At 45.5% G+C, this 11,856-nt stretch overlaps 1 pseudogene; it reads right to left on the reverse strand.

The window, feature by feature from the left end:
* Positions 1 to 11,629, reverse strand: part of LOC118630062 — a 58,884-nt pseudogene extending 47,255 nt beyond the window's left edge.
* Between the last annotated feature and the right edge of the window lie 227 nt (positions 11,630 to 11,856).

The following is an 11,856-nucleotide window of genomic DNA, read 5'->3' on the forward strand; positions in this document are numbered from 1 at the left end:
GAACTAGTAACGACACTCTCAGGCGTTTGAACCTTATCCTGCAGGCACTGGTGAGCCACTGAAGAGTTGTAGATAGGAGAGTGACATGAGCTAGTTTGCATTTGGGAAAATCATTCTGGCTGCTACACAAAGAATAGGTCAAAGTAGGCAAGAATGAAGGCAAGGATGCCAGTAGAAGGCTATTGCCACCACCCAGGCAAATGAAGTTAAAAGAGTAACCAAGGTGTTTGACAGTTACTGAAGGTACTGAGGAAGAACCATTGTGTTTAGCATCACTGCAGGTGGCAGTAGGAAAAAGGAAATCAAGCACCCATGGTCCTTGCTTGAATTCTCTAGCAGGAGGCACAAGAAGATCATGGTGTGTAGGTGGGTTGATCTTGGGGACAAGATCAGTTTCTGACATGTTAAGTTTGAATGCAGGTGGGACCTTCAGATGAAGGTGTCCAGTAGGAGGTTGACATAATAAGCCTAGAATTCTTTTGAGATATCTGGACTGGAGTCACAGATTTGGGAATCATTAAGATATAAGTGGTAACTAAAGTCATGGATCTGGAAGCAAATGAAACCATCAGGGAGACAGCAGCCAGAGAATAAAGGGCCTGCGGGCAGAGCCAATAACTAAAAGGAAGGGCAGAGGAAGAGGAGCCTACGTGAGAACCTGCACGAGGAACCCACAGGGAGTCCGAGAAGTGTGTTTCACCAAGACCAAGGGAAGGCGGCAGTGAGATGGCAGAGCCAGATGTGCCGATGCTGCAGAGGCCAGTAAGCCTGGAGCACTGAGCACGCTGTTCTGTGAGCTCAGCGTTGACTCAGTACATGTTGGAGTGAATTGCTAATTGGTAAACCACTAAATTGATGCTGTTGTTTTTAACTTAATTATTTGCTCTGTTTTGGTTTTCATTAGAAACAGCACATCTAAATTGTATTTGTGGAGGCACAGTGGTAAACCCTGCTTCTGTTAACTTGCGTTTCTTGGGTTAAATAATGGATTTAAAACTGAGACTATATAGCTGTTGTTTTGAATGACTATAAAAGATACTCTTTTCACTAAAGAAAATTTAACAACTACAGATAAGAAGAAAAGAAGTCACTTCAGGCAAGGCAGACAGAGGTTGGCGGCTATTTCTTTTGGTCATGGTCATGGACATGGTCCATAGGAGCTGCTCCCAGGGAACAGGACTTGGAAGAGGGTGATTCAGGTGTGGGAGTCATGTGGCAGCTTAAAACATCTGCTCTTTTCCTTCTGTGGGTCAGGGATCACTCTGAGAATCTGATAAAAGCTTTGGACCTTCCATTCAGAAAAATATCTGGAGCCTGTGTGCCTACAATTCAGTGTTCAGTTTCTGTGGGACCCTGTGATGTCTGAGGACTTGGGCAGGAAATGTGTCCACTCAGAGCCATGCCCTCTTCTCCTTAACTCATAAATGTCCCTACTAGAAATGGTCTCCAAGGGCCTCTCGTTGCCTGGGGCTCGGCCTCCCCTCCATCTGCAAAGCAGCCCCTGAATCTGTGGGCTCGCTCAGGGTCTCTGACTTTCACCCGCCATCAATGGCCATTGGCCTCACGGAAGGGACTCCTTCCCAGGCCAAAGGGACAGCTTGAGGGGCTTGACTTCAACAGGGGCCGGCGACTCTGAACCACTTCTTAGAAGGGAAAAAGCACTTGGGGAGAAAGATCTGGGTGTAGGTTCCATCTCTGCTTCTCATTCTCCGCGTGACCTAGAGTAAGTCGCTCCACCATTCCGAGCCTCCATCTCTTCGTCGGTCAAGTAGGAATAATAATTCTTGCCTCATCTGTGTCACGGAGTATAAACCCAGTGAGTTACAAGATGTGGAGGTGCTTCAGAAGGTGGAAAATGTCATACTGATATGAGGGATTATAAACAATCATTAAAGCAACTAATATTCACTGAGAATTTCTTGTGTGCTACCCACTGCATTGAGTACTTTGTCTTCATCTCATTTAATTCCCACAACTCTGTGAGGTCATTACTGCTTATTTTACCTAATGAAAGAAAGTGAGGTTCAGAGTGCTTAAGTAACTTACCCAGGGCTACACAGCTGGTCAGTGAATAAAGGATAAAAAAATCGCTGCACTAGACCAGTTGGATTTTATGGGACTTAACGGTGCAGAGAGAAAGCTCATTCTTGCCCAGTGCTATTATCAGGTACTTGACGTGGTTGCCTCCGAGAAATCCCAAGAAGTGGGTTGCAGGTGTTACACCCACAGAGGACATGGAACAACAGGGCTGGCACACGACATTAGCTATTAGGATTATATTATTGTTGCAATGCCCACTGTCTGATGAGAAAACCAAGGCTTAGAGAAGGTAAGTGATCCGGCCAAGGATACATAGAGCTGAGCTTGGAATTCGAGTGTTTGGAGAAAGTTCAGGCATCTTCCACTGCTTCACACAGTCTCCTGCACAAGGAATGCAGGTGTGTTTGCTTCCAGATCCTCCACCCTTCCATAGTACCCCATGGCCCTGAAGTTCCAAGGGGCGTGGCCCCCAGACCTCTGGCTTTAGTTCTGTCCGCTACTCCTTTGGAATCACTATGCTGAACTGCCAGGTTTGAGAATTGGTACCATCCTGATTAGACATTTATTGGCCAGATTCCTTGTCTGTCAACGTGCCAGCTGATAGGCTGACAGGCACAAGCCTCCAGCCCTGGGGACTGTCTGGTTTGAGCAGTGAGCCGTCCTGTTAGCGGCTGGCTGGCCCCACAGCCAAGCCCGGAAGGCTGGAGGGGAGGGTTGGGGGGACCGCCAGATGAAGGATAGGAGACAGCGAGTCTGCACAGGGTGTAGAGACGTTTTCTCTCCAGCTCTGGTTTTATTTATGCGCCATTTAGACCCCAACAACTTCCCAAAATAATTTGACGTAGCTAATGGCTTAGGTTTATCTCGTGTTTCGGTTGACAGAGCACAGCTATTCTGTGATCTGACTTGAATTATGGAAACATCAGCAGAGGTGGATGCTATGACTTCCATTTTATAGATGAAGAACGTTGAGGTGGAGCTAGGGATAAACAATCTACCCACGGTCACGTAAGTACGCAGTGGTCAGGGCTGAGACTCAGATCCAAAGCTCCAGGCTCTGAAGTGGCTGTGTTGCCACCAAATATGCTGCTTCCTAATGCAGTCTGCATTGCAGGTAGGTGGGGACAGGACGGAGGGTGCTTAAAAGAAGGTGGAGGGGCTGTGCCAAAGCTGGGGCCAGCATGGGGGCGGGGAAGCTGGGCTAAGAAATGTCCACCTTGGGATGCTAGGCCCTCGTGGATTCCCCGTGGGCTGCTCCATAGGCCTCTGCAGACCTTTCGTTGGTCAAATATGCTCTGAGCAAATACTTGTCAGTTGGTGTGGGAAATCTGGCCACTCTAGGAGACAACTTCTTCATGGCCTGCGGGGCCTCTGGAGCCATCCAGGAGTCCCTGGGGGCTACTCTCACCTTGTGTCCTCTGTAGGTCAGTACAAAGTCCTCGCTCAGCACGAACTCTGAGCTGCCCGGCCCTCTGCTCTTGTCTGGCCTTGTTTGTGACCAAGCCATTTTACCTAAGCTGGAGTTGGGAAGGGAGCCTTAGAAATCACTAGTTCTAATCCTCCAACTTTGACTAATAGGGAAACTGGGGATTAGGGAGATGACAGCTCATGTTTCCTACACCACTCTTCCTCTAAGGTACTGTGTTCGTGAGTGATGTTGCCAAGGCTCCTGGGCCATGTTCCCAAGCCCTTGGCCTTGACCTTGCCATTCTCCACATTCTCGTAGACTTTCAATGGTCTCACTGCATCCCCAGCTCCAAGCAGACAAGCAGACCCTTGACTTGCCTTGATTCAGGCGAGCATGACAAGGCTGGCAGCTGTCCTGTAGACCCAGCCTGCCGCAGTCTCATCAGAGGCTAGGGCTCATCCCAGCCGTCGCCAAAATCCCAGCCTGCAACAGCCAGATGTCTTTGACCTATTCCATTGCCAGAGCCAGGGAATGAGATCAGCTTTGGTGAACACAGAATACAGGGGTGGGAAATCCTTTCCTCCAATCCCTTCAGATCCCTTCGTATTTGAGGAAGGCACATGGGTGTTACTGTAAGCAATAGTCTAAGATTCCTGCAGCGATGTATCACTGTCCTTTCAGTGAGTCTGTGTGGCCTGCCAACATTTCTCCCTTTGCTTTTGGGTGCGTCAGGGTAAGCCCGAGCTGAAGTCAAACGCACTTTGGTCTTCTGAAGTACAAGGGACTGCAGGGGAGAATTAGGAATCACGCACGGCACAAGGGCGTCGCGTGCTTATTGACAGCAGTACCCTAAAACGGGGAGAGGGGCCAATGTGAGATATTGGGGATGCTGCTTGCAAAACACACTATAAAATGGATTACTGCTCATTGCTTCTGTGTGTAATTGCTCCCAAGTAGTAACAAAATGCTGGAAAAGGGAAAACTGATTATATTATTAGAAAAAATATTTTTGGAGAAAAATGTGCCCTTCTTCAAACACACAATTAGTGATTTTGTTTGCCTAATCAGAAAAAAAAAAATAGTCATTTTAAATTGTTTAAAGTCTAAAAATATTTATTGATTAAATGCTAAATTGTGTAACCAAATCATGCTGAGTTCTGGGGATTCAGAAATGAATAAAAAGACACAGGATCCCTCCGTTAGGAGCTCAGTTTAATGGGGTGAATTACACATTGATACATAATAACAGTCCTGCAATGGAAATAAGCGTAATTTCTGTCAGGAGTCAGGGAAGCCTTTCCAAAAAGCTGATGATGGCTGGTGTGGGTTTTGAAGGCTGAAGGGTTTTTAAGGTTCGTGTAGGGAGATGGTGGGCAAAGACATTATCAGTTAAGGGTTTGTGCAAAGGCACAAAAGCAAGAAACAACCAGGTATATTTAGGACTGGGAAATGAGAGGGAGGACCAGTGACTGGAAAGGAAATTGGTTTGGGTAGGCAGGCAGCACCCAGGTGACGGTATGAGGTGTACGTCCATCCAGGTATTTTAACTCTAGTGCTGAAGAAACCAGGAGGATTTTGCCTTTTCATTTATAAACAGTTAAACTGAGGAGTTAGCATTTGTTTCTGTATGTCATATTATTATTTATAATTACTATTTTTATTACTACTATGGATATTAGGATGACAAGGCAAGGTCTTTTAGATTTACTTTTAAATTTCCAAACAGTAAAATTCATGCTTTTACAGTGTATACGTTTATGGTTTTGAAAAGCTTAGGGTCATGTGTCCACTACCACAATCACGACACAAAATCGTTTCATCTTCCAAATATACTCACTCGTGCTGCCCCTTCATAATCAATCCTACTGCCACCCCAACCCTTGTTCCCTATTGCAATAGCTTTGCCTTTTCCAGAACGTCATAGATGTAAATGGAGTCAGGCGGTATGTAAATGAGCACGTTGTTAACAGAGAAAAGAAATGATCCCCTTTGGACCTTTTCGAGTTCAGAGATTGGAATGCTTCCGCAAGGCGGGATGGAAACGGAAATTAGTGTCATAGGTGAAAAGTTGGTGAATGCTGAAAACACGTCTTTCCAGACTTCCTCCAAATCACTGATAAATAGGCCGAGCAAGAGAAGGCCCCAATCTGGACCCTTTCGCAAACCTTGGGATGCCTCCGTAACTGGAAACCTGTACTTTGTGAACAGACTTGTCACAGCCGGAGCTGCCTCCTCCAAGCCCTCGGGTCCGCTTTTCTTGATGCAGTTCCACAAATATATTGCAGAGACCTGGGCAAAGGTCTTGTTGCAGTTCACTGGCACCTATTAAAGAAATGTTATGATCTGTACTTCCACCAAAAGAAGAGTTAAGTGGTTTGATTGGCCACGTTGGGGCATCTGCCCACTCTTTGTGATCATAGCTTTCCGGCCTGTGACCAGAGAAAGGACGTTTCAAGTTCTAGCTTTAGGCGCACGAGCTTCAACGAGCAGCCAGAGCCTGGTGGCGAAGGCAGACTGACCCTGGAGTCTGTGACCCAAGGAGGCCCTCAGAGCATGGGCTGGAGGAAGGTTGCAGGTGTCAGCATCCAGAGGGTGCTGGCAAGGGTGAGGAGGATGCAGATGTAATCCAAGGGCTGAAGTCTTTGGGAAGGAAGGAAAGGGATTTATTTGGTGAAGACCTCTTGGACATTTTTCTTACATTCACTTTTTATGTTTTGAAATATTTATTAATACATTTTGTGATTAAAAAATAAATTCTGGATGATTTTCATGTTTCTTTGAAAAATTAGATTTTTGTAGGTTTAAAAAACTATATTAGAAGTGCTATATCCTTGTGGGAAAATCTTCACATCAGAAAGATGAGAGGTAACAAATAAAACCTCTTATTCTCCTGCTCTTCCTATTAGCATTGCCTAGCAATTAATTTCCTGGCATATCTCTCCAGAAATTTTCTGTATATGCACAAATATATACATTATTTATTAGGTCAAGTGGGATCACATTGTACAATACTTTGACTTGCTTTTTTACCGTTTAGGATCTTTTACCGCTTACCATTCTGTGTCAGGACACGGAGCTTCGCCGTCTGTGTTTAAGCAGCGGCGTGATAGCCCACAGCAGGGGTGCACAGTGATTTATTCTAACAGTCTCCTGTGGAGGGAGATTGAGACTATTTCCATTTCTTTCCAGTGCAGAAAATGCTGCGATGAGCATCCGCGTACGTTTGTCTCCATGTACTCTTTCCCGTCTGCTGCCAATATCAGCATGAAGAAAAACACTTTCTTGAATTCAACTTCTGTGTTCAAATGCTCTCGTCTTTTGTTTCTATGATGCTTCTCTCATAGGGTCCAGCCACCATTTGAAATTAATTTTTTAATAAATCAACTTTTTCTTGTGTCTCTTTTCAACATTTCCTCTCTGAAGAAAGACCTCACGAAGCCACATGGGCTTCCCTTGAACCCTTCATGTTTTTCTTCATCACAGACATTTACAATTGTCTCATATTTTCAAATCTGTAGACTCTAAAGTAGGGAAATCTGTTTATCTGATGACCTATCGGACCCCTCCTGTCTGGATAGAGCCCCCTGAGTAGGCTTTGAACCTGGCTGGGCAGTGGGATTTAGATCTAAGGAAGAATAAATGAGAAATAATTTTTATATTTCTAGCAAGAGCATTATGGATCTTCAACTTCCCATCAGCTGGGGGAGGAGGAGAGTGAGGCTGGGAAGTCTGCCACAATATTTGGCATGGCTGGGCTTCCAGATTGTATCTATTTTTGTAGCTGCACAAGTTGGGAGGAGATTAGAAGGATAGTCAAATTTCCTGCTTCAGGTTGTAAATTGATCAAGAGGTGGAGGGAGCACTAGATTGGGAGTCAGAAGACCTGGTTGATGGTCCCAGGTTTCCCAGATGTTAGTTAGAGGATCTTTCCTTCTCCAAACCCCTTTCCCCTCAGCTTTAAACAAAGGAGGTTGGATTCACGGGCTCAAATGTCCCGTCGTCTCTAATATTTTATTGTTCTGAATTTCTAGGAATGTTTACCCCATTAAAAAAAACAAATTATTAGAATGTTTACCCACTTATCAAAAAGATTAATTGGGAGTATATTTGTCACTAAATAAAAGCAGAGGTGAATTGGGGATCAATTCTTCACCCCTGTGTCCTTTGTTTCCAAGCTTTGCTTTCAGTGGTAGAGCCTGGGCTGAGGTGACATGCAGACATATAGAAGGAGGTGGGGAGCCATGTAGCAGCTTCCAGATAAAACTGTCTAGGTGCCTCAGAAGCAGAGAAGCCTGCTTCAGTCCCAAAGAGAAGTCGTCAGGTGGGTTTGTCTCTGCCAGGCTGTGCGGGCGATGGGTTCCGCCTCGCCGAGGGAGCTGTCAGAACAATCAGAGAGGGCACAATAATGAGGGTGCGTTCTTCAGAGATTGTTCTAAGAAAACCTTGTATCTCCCCAGGACTCTTTCATCTCTTAGAAAATTTTCATCTCTTAGGCCTGCCTAGAAAATATCATCTTTTTTTGGTCTATAAAGCAACTCATATACCATTACTTTTAACAACAGTAAAAAAAAACCAACAACCTCTAAGTATAAAAAAGAAAATAATATCTAGTGAAATAACACATTCTTTTCTAGGGGAAAAAATGGCATGTAAAAAGAAAGGGCCAAATTCCAATCAACAAATAAATACATAATAATAATGTGTTATAATTACAATGTACAAGTACCTCTATCACGGAAGTATCATAGGATCGAGGACCTTGGTTGTCTTGCTACATGTTGTATCTTCAGCTTTCTACCAGGATCTGATGTATGGTAGTTGTCAGTTGATTCTTACTATGATCCAGTTGGTATTATCATTGTTGCCATTTTACAGATAAGGTAACTGAGGCTTAAAGGTTAAAGAGATTGTCTTCCCTAAAAGTACAGAGCTAGTAAGTGTCAGAGCAGGGTACATACTCCAAAATGACCTCTGTTGGTATTATGCTAAGGGAAATAAGTCAGACAGAAAAAGACAAATGTTGTACAATCTCACTTACATGTGGTATCTAAAAAAAACTGAACTCATAGAAACAGAGTAGAATGGTGTTTGCCAGGTGCTGGGATGGGGGACATGAGGAGCTGTTGATGAAAGGGTACAACCTTCCAGTTATAAAATGAAAGTTCTGGGGATCTAATATTCAGCATAGTGACTATAGTTAACAACTCCGTATTATATATTCTTGACAGTTGCTAAGAGAGTAGATCTTAAATGTTCTCACCACATGACCATATTTATTATGTGAGATGAAGGATGTGTTAACAAACCTTATTGTCGTAACCACTTTGCTCTATACACGTGTATCAATCATCACATTGTACACCTAACCTTATGCAATGTTATATGTCAATTAGATCTCAATAAGGCTGGGAAAAAGAGTTAATGGAGCATATTAAGGACCATAAAAATAATTAGGATATTTACACTAATCTCAGCAGAAGAATAAAAGTGGAATTGACAAGAAAAAAAAAAAAAGGCCCCTATTGCTACCATAAACACTTCCATGTTCATAGACCATTTCGAGCTACTCAAGGTGAAAGTTTATATCTTGCTTTCTGGTATCTATGGGGAATGATGGCTTATTTATTTGACTAAGTAATCACCTTTTATAAGTTCCCACCCTTGCAAAAATTCCACTGGGTAAAACTAGCGATTTCTTTAGAAATCAACAACATCCCACATCTGACCACTGTGGGGTATGTGAAATTGGAAAATAAGGAAGTAGAATTGACTGCTTTCTTCAGAATTATTAGTTACACTTTGAAGCAGAGATGCTGATTGTCTGAGAGTTTTAGGATTACTAACTTTCTTGTGAAAGTCCTGTGATTGTTGGATGTCAGAAATATCTAAAGGGAATCTCTGAAGGCTGGTGTAGATGCTGGAGAGACTTGATAGAGACCTCATTCTCCGCCCCACTCCTCAAATGCTAATGGGATGCGTGCACTTACCCAGAAGCTGACTGATTTGTTTGTCGGCTGATTGATATTTGGCATCACCCCACACTGCTGCTCCTCTCTGAAAACGCAGGGACAATAATCAAATGTTAAGTTTCTCAAGAACCTTTCTTCCAAAGAAAATCAAGCCACTTGCCCTTTGTTATCTCAATTATCTCCAGAGCACCTTGAAAAGAGCTTGTTTTTACCTTTTTTCATCAGAGAGGTACGTGTGACGGAGAGAGAAGTCGACTTGGGCTGGAAGACCTGGTGTGAATCCCACTCTGTGACCGGGAAGAGTCACAACAATCACTGCACTTCTCCTTTTCAGGGCGATGGAATTACCCTGTAGGGCTCTCAGGATGGTCGAATGGCCTGGCATATATGAAGTAAAATGAAGTCGACGCTACTGGGGAACTGCTGAGGGCCAGCTTAGCATGTTGTAAAGAGCCAGCCACCCCAGGAGCTTATCCCAACTCCACTACTTATTTACTGTGTGACCTTGGGCAAGTTCCTGACTTCCCTGTGCTCCAGCTTCTCCATCTGGAATGGGGAGATAATAATAGCACACCTGCCTCATTGAATTGCTGTGATGATTAAATGAGATAATGCACTGAAAGGTGCTAACAGCAATGCTTGGCCCACTTAGTTGGTGCTCCCTAAATAGGACTATAATGAACATCGGGGTTTTGTGAGGAATAAATAAAATGGTTTATATGAACATATATAGAGAATGTAAAACACTGCACGACGCTTCATTCGGTTAAGATTCACCGGGCTGGTGCGGATACAGAGATGTGCAGAGGAAAGCCCCTACCTCCCAGGGCTGCTGATTGGAATGGGAGGGAGAGCGGGCAGCCACCCGGGACACTGAGTGAGTAGAGGAGAGGATTCAGCTTCCTGGAGAGACGGTCTAGTCTGGCCAAGTACCCTTCCTTCTGGCTACAACAATGAGGTGCTTTATTGTTTGCAGAGCACTTTCACAAACTGTCTTTGTGTTACTCCTGACCTTGGCCCTGTGACTTGGCAGGGTGTTTGTGAATGTCTTGCAGTCGAGGGCACAGAGGCTCCGAAGCGAAGTGGCTGTCACAAGGGCACTCTGCTTAGAAGTGATGGAGCCTGGGCTCCTTCTCCCTCCTCCTCCTCACGCTGTGCCTGGTGACCCTCTGTCCCAGGCCAGATTTCGTCAGAATCCTGGGGTTCTCCGCAGGACAGTAGTGGTTGCTGGCTGCAGGAGGTCTGCTCACACAGAGCCGTGTGTGCTGGGAGAGGCTGGGAGCTGGCAGAGGCGGCAGGATCGGGGCTCGTTGCCCTGTCAGCTGCCTAGGTGGGATGATGCCTTACAGAGAGGTCAGTGATCTCTGGGCATCCTGCCTGCTCACCTCTACAACTGTCCACTTCCTCATCAGTAAAATGGGTGAATAAAAATCTCCTTACCACTCTGGCCTGTTGTTAGGATTTAGAAAGATAAACCACGGAAGGAACTTCATGCTTGGAGTCCCTAAAATGACTGAGGCCTGCCTTCTCATCTTTCAAGTGTTCAGGGCCCCATAGGAACTGCCCTCCCATCCTCAAAGTCGCCGCGTGAGCTCCATCTACAGGTTCTGCTGGAGGGAGGAAAGGGTCTATGAAACGCCCAGCCGGGTTCAACTGTGGACTCCGGCGAGGGAAGAGGAACTGGCCTCTCTCGCCTTTTCTTGACCTCTTGACCGCCTCGCTCTCTGTTCCTGCTCCATCCTGCAGGAATTGGTCTGAAATGTCAGAAAGTCATGCCTTTCAGGAGGGGTCACCACCTGGAGGTCATCTGGACCAGCTTTCCTCGAGTCCACCCAGTGCACATGCAGGTTATCCTTCCACGTATCTGACAGCTCAGGAGACGCAGGTGGCTCCTGAGAAAACCCTGGGGCCAGACCCCAGGGCCAAGACATCCTTCCCGCGTACTCGAGAGCACTGCTGCTTGAAGACCTCCAATGACAGGAGGTGTGTTAGGACTTGGTACTGTGGTTCCACGCAGATTTGTGTTTACTTTATTGAAGAAGAGCACGGAGATGCTGTTGCGGTAACATGGAAGGGAACAGGCTTCACTCTCCAGTATCTGGACGTATTGAGAGGAGTCTGTGCTGCACCCCAGCCCCTCCCAGAGCCTCTGCAGGAAGAAGCAGCCAGCCTGACCCACTCCACTCTGCTGTGGTCCCGAGCGGTTCCGCATGTGTCAGTGATCAGCAACCTGGCTACTCTGGCCACAGCTGATTAGATCAGGGATGGGCATGACCCCCACGCAGCCATTCTCTAGGCTGGCCAACTGCAAATGAGGGATGACGGAGAAGGATTGGACAAATCCGATTTTTTCTTTTGGGAAGTTTAATGAACAAGTTTAGCATAGTAAGCCATTGATATTTGGAATCAAGGCAGAAAGACACACAGACAGAAGTAGAG

Source organism: Molossus molossus, unplaced genomic scaffold (genome assembly GCF_014108415.1).
Source record: "Molossus molossus isolate mMolMol1 unplaced genomic scaffold, mMolMol1.p scaffold_m16_p_14, whole genome shotgun sequence".
NCBI classification, from domain to species: Eukaryota; Metazoa; Chordata; class Mammalia; order Chiroptera; family Molossidae; genus Molossus; species Molossus molossus.